The sequence below is a fragment of the Physeter macrocephalus genome, chromosome 2 (assembly GCF_002837175.3).
Source record: "Physeter macrocephalus isolate SW-GA chromosome 2, ASM283717v5, whole genome shotgun sequence".
In the NCBI taxonomy this organism is placed as follows: Eukaryota; Metazoa; Chordata; class Mammalia; order Artiodactyla; family Physeteridae; genus Physeter; species Physeter macrocephalus.
In genome coordinates, this window is record NC_041215.1 from 79,048,085 (window position 1) to 79,052,991 (window position 4,907).

Consider the following 4,907-nt stretch of genomic DNA (forward strand, 5'->3'; position numbering starts at 1 on the left):
CAGGAGTGGGATTGCTGGGTCATATGGTAGTTCTATTTTTAATTTTCTAAGGCACCTCCATACTGTTCTCCAGAGTGGTTGTATCAATCCACATTCCCACCAATAGTGCAAGAGGGTTCCCTTTTCTCCACACCCTCTCCAGCATTTATTGTTTGTAGATTTTTTGATGTTGGCCATTCTGACCGGTGTGAGGTGATACCTCACTGTGGTTTTGATTTGCATTTCTCTAATGATTAGTGATGTTGAGCATCCTTTCATGTGTTTGTTGGCAATCTGTATATCTTCTTTGGAGAAATTTCTCCTATAAGTTTTTACAGGATGTAATTTATTTAAGCTTTACTTTCATGTGCTTCTTCTTTCAGCATTTCCACATGCCCTCCTCCAGACAAGAAAGAGTTAACATTCTGCAATTCTCACCCCACACCTCTTCTGAAATTCCAGAGGCAACTTAACTTACTTTGGAAAGAGAGGATAGTTCTTAAGATTCCCAACATCCAACTGGCTCTGAAGCCATATTTTTCTTCACGATTAGTACTCATTTTTTCCTTTTATCCAACAAACAAGACAAAGAGACAATTTGGAAATGGTCTCTGCCCTCAAGGGGCTTAGAGTCTAACCAGACAAGCCCCACTTGAGATTAGAGGGTACATAAAAGGGGGTTACCAAGTGGGCTTCTTGAGGGTGGTGAAACTTGGGCTGAATCTTTCAGTGTTTGCTTAGTAGACCAAGTAAAGCAAATGCATTCACGAGAGAGGGCACAGCCTGAGGAATCTCACAGAAACTGTAACATCCTGACACTGTTTGGGAACAGCAACTTGTTCCCAGGACTGGGGCATAGAGCAAGGCAGAGCTGGTGAGAGAGGCAGGTGGGGTCGCATGATGCAGGGATTCAACTTTATCCTATAAACTACAGGGAGTCATCCAAGAGTGTAAAGCAGGGGAGACAAATTAAGTTTTCCATGCAGTACAATTAATGTAGTACTATGTGGAGGACAGATTTGAGGGCACCATGCTGTAGAGAGAGGGAGGTCAAAGGGAGGGCATGAGGATGCAGGAGAGGGATGGCAAGGGCATGAATCATGGAGGTGGCAGTGGGGCTGGAGAGGAGATGGATACAAGAAATACCAAGGAGGTACAACAGATGGAATGCGTTCTCTGTTTTGATATGCATGTGGAGGGAGGTCTGAGGTTTCCAGCTTCGCTGACTGGGAAGATTGTGGCATCTCTCACCAAGTTAAGGAACCCAGGAGGAACAGCCAGTGTTACAGGGGCAAGAGGGAGGGGAAGGATATAAGGAATTAATTTGTGTATTTCTGAGTGTAAAGGGCCTGTGAGACATCCAGGTGGAAGTGACAAGAGAGGAACTGGATATGTGGAACTGAAGGTTAAGAGAGGTCTGGGGTGGAAAAAGTGATTCTAGAACTCTTGTGTAGCTGGGTGGCTGGGTGAGGATTCTATCCTACTAACAGAATATTCTGACTATAATGCTATAAAGTTAGAAGTAAATAACAAAGAATAATTTCCATATATTTAGACATTTAAATTTTTTTTCAAAATTTTCAAAATAATTCATGGGTCAAAGATGGATAACATAGCAGAAATTAGAACTGAAAGATAATGAAAACACTATGTATCAAAAATTATATATCAAAATACAACTTTGTATCAAAAATAATGCTAAAGTAATATTTGGAGAGAAATTTTATAGTATTAAATGAATATATTAGATAAGAAGAAAGATTTAAAGTTACTGAGCTAAGAATCCAAATCAATAAATTAGGAGACAAAAACAAAAACAAGATAAAACAAAAGCTTTAACTCAGGGAAAATAGAAGAAAATAAATGTAAGAGCAAAATTAATGAAATAAATAACAAAACAAAGAAATAACAAAAACAATCAAAGAAATAAAAAGCCAGATTATTAAAAAGACTAATAAAATAAACAAATTTCCTGTATGATGGATAAGAAAAGAATCCTGGCACAAATAAGGTATTAGGAATGGACAAATACCAGGAATGTCCAAAAAGAACACCTATATACAGTGATTTGCAAATAAGAATTTCATACAAATAACATTGAAAATTAAACAAAATAATTTCCCCCAAAAAAACTTTATGAAATGGACTAAAAAAAGAAAAAAAAATCTATAGACCTAGAACAATTACATAATTTGACTAGTTTAAGCACACACATAGACACATACACAAATATCATTCCTATATATCACCAACAGTCAATTAGACAAAGTAATTTTTTTCTAGACAAAGTAATTTTTAAAAATACATATTGCAAAAGCAACAAAGCATTTAAGATATCTAGGAATAAATCTAATAAAAGATATACAAGGGAAAGTTATATAACTCTAATAAATGATATAAAGAAAAACTATACAACATATACCGTGTTCACAAAAAAAAAAAAGAAGACTCCATAGGTAAAGACGACGGTTCTCCCCAATTTATTCTAGAAATTCAATGTACTTCTAATCAAAATCTAAAAGAGTATTTCACATAATTTGGTGATCTTGAAATTCAGGTAGAAGAGTGAAGAACAAAGAATAGCCAAGAAAATTTAAACAATAAACATAGAGTCACCCTATAGGAAAGATTATTATAAAACTATAATATTTAAATCAGTGCAAGTAAAGACAAATGAAAAGAAAGAAGGCCTAGAAACAGACCCACATAAGAAAGAAAATCCAAAGTGGGACTACAAGTCAATGGGAACAGGATGGATTACTCAATAAATGGGTCTAAGACCACGGGCTATAAAATTAGATTCCTACCTCACCCCGTAGATGGGCTAAAGGCCCATAGATAAAAACTGAGACTAGACTTTTAGATGCAAACACAGGATACGTTTATGGCATCAGGATAAGGAAAAATTTCTTAAATGAAAAGCCAAACAATGTATAAAGGGAGACACTGTTAGATCTGACTACATTAAAATTAAAAATTTTTATGACTGAAAAATGCCATAAACAATGTGAGAAGACAAGCCACAGAACAGAAAGAGATGTTTGTTTCCCAAGGTATTAATGTCCTGGATATGTACAGAATGTCTACAAATTGCTAAGAAAAATATGAACAACCCAAAAAAAAAAAAAAGACACAGGAGATGAACAGGAACTGCACAAAAGAGAATATTCAAATGCCCAATACACGTAAGAAAATATGCTCAACCTCATCTAAACTAAGGGACATGAAAATTTAAAACATCATAATAATAAAATACCATTTCAATCTATCAGATTGGCAAAAATTAATAAATCTTTTCTTTCTTTTTTGGGGGGGGATTTATTCCATCTTTGTTGTGCATCAGGGCGTACATGATAAACACAGGTCACCCTCACTAGCCACTCATCTGCTGTCCTTCTCTGGTGAACAATTTCTGTAGGAAATTCTAAATTTAGCCCAAGAGATCAGGATCAAGAAGGGAAGGAAAAAAAAAAAGGCCGAAGCCACGTCACCATCCTGCTATATCTCTATCTTTTTTTCTTTTTTTGCGGTACGCGGGCCTCTCACCGCTGTGGCCTCTCCCGTTGCGGAGCACAGGCTCCGGACGCGCAGGCTCAGCGGCCATGGTTCACGGGCCCAGCCGCTCCGCGGCACGTGGGATCTTCCCGGACCGGGGCACGGACCCGTGTCCCCTGCATCGGCAGGCGGACTCTCAACCACTGCGCCACCAGGGAAGCCGCTATATCTCTATCTTAAAATCAACACCTGCGTGTGACAGTCCCATGCAGGAGACATGGGGCTCTGCTAGGGAAATCACTTGTTCTGCTAATGAATTTTTTTTCCCCCATAAAAGGACACCTGGCTCCCTGATACAGATGTGGAATTATAGAATGTCTCGAGGACTAAGCACAAGCCTGTTGCTTTCCAACAAGGTTATAAACCCATTCCTTGCTTCAGTACACTTTTTTTCATACACTCAAAAGTTGTTCTAAAACTCCAGAAACGTGAGTACCTTTGTCACATCCTGAGCACTGAAACACCACCCAGTGAGCTTCCTGCCGGCAGACACAGGCCTTGACAAACCAGTCCCTCCCTGGAAGTCCTGAGACTCGGCACTGTCAGAAGGTTGCAGGTTCATGCGGAGTTTGTACATGTGATTGAGCGCTTGCATGAGGAAAGCCCCGCTGGTGTTGATCTCCGTCAAGGTCAGGTTATCCAGCTTGGCATATGCCTCCTGCTGTCTCATGAAGCTGTTGGCAGACACCCGGAGCTTGGCTATAGGAGTGTCCCGCACGTCCTTGATCAGGGTCCAGATCTCATCTGCTTTCAGGATGTAGCCCGAAGCGTGATTTAACAGGAGTTTGATGAGCTCCATGTAGTAAGGGCTGGGCATAGGAGTAAAAGTTTCTTCATTTCATTCATGACCCCTAATCTTCTCCAACTTTTCCACGTCCATCCACTGGGGCTGGTGGGGCAGGTGGTGAGCAGCCGACACTTCTGTCTCTGTTTCAGGTTGATCGCCAGCCACAGAGGCACCTGCACTGGTAAGCCGGGGTTGAAAGGCCCCAGGCCACCCTCGATGAGGTGGATCTTGTCCAGACTGAAGTTCAGGATTATGGTGACCAGATCCTATTCGGCCAGAAACTCCACCTCAGCCGCGACCATGGCTGCGCCCACAGCCAGCCCGAGACTCGCCAAAAATTAACAAATCTTATCATATCAGGTATGTAGGCATAGATGTGCAGACAAAGAAATTCATCATGCTGCTTTCTGTAGTATAAATTGGCATAAATATCTTGTAGAACAATTTGGCAATACCCAGTAAACATGAAGCTGTGACTACCCTGTGAGCAGCAATCTGCTTTTCAGGAATCTCATAGAGAAAACACGAGCTCACGTGGATGTGAAGATGTCTATTATATAAGAACGAATGGAAACAAACTATCAAT

The 4,907-nt window shown here is 40.1% G+C and overlaps 1 pseudogene; it reads right to left on the bottom strand.

Annotated features, from left to right (window-relative positions):
- Positions 1 to 4,051: 4,051 nt before the first annotated feature.
- On the bottom strand, positions 4,052 to 4,623 carry LOC102983894 (DNA replication complex GINS protein PSF2-like; annotated as a pseudogene).
- Positions 4,624 to 4,907: the final 284 nt, after the last annotated feature.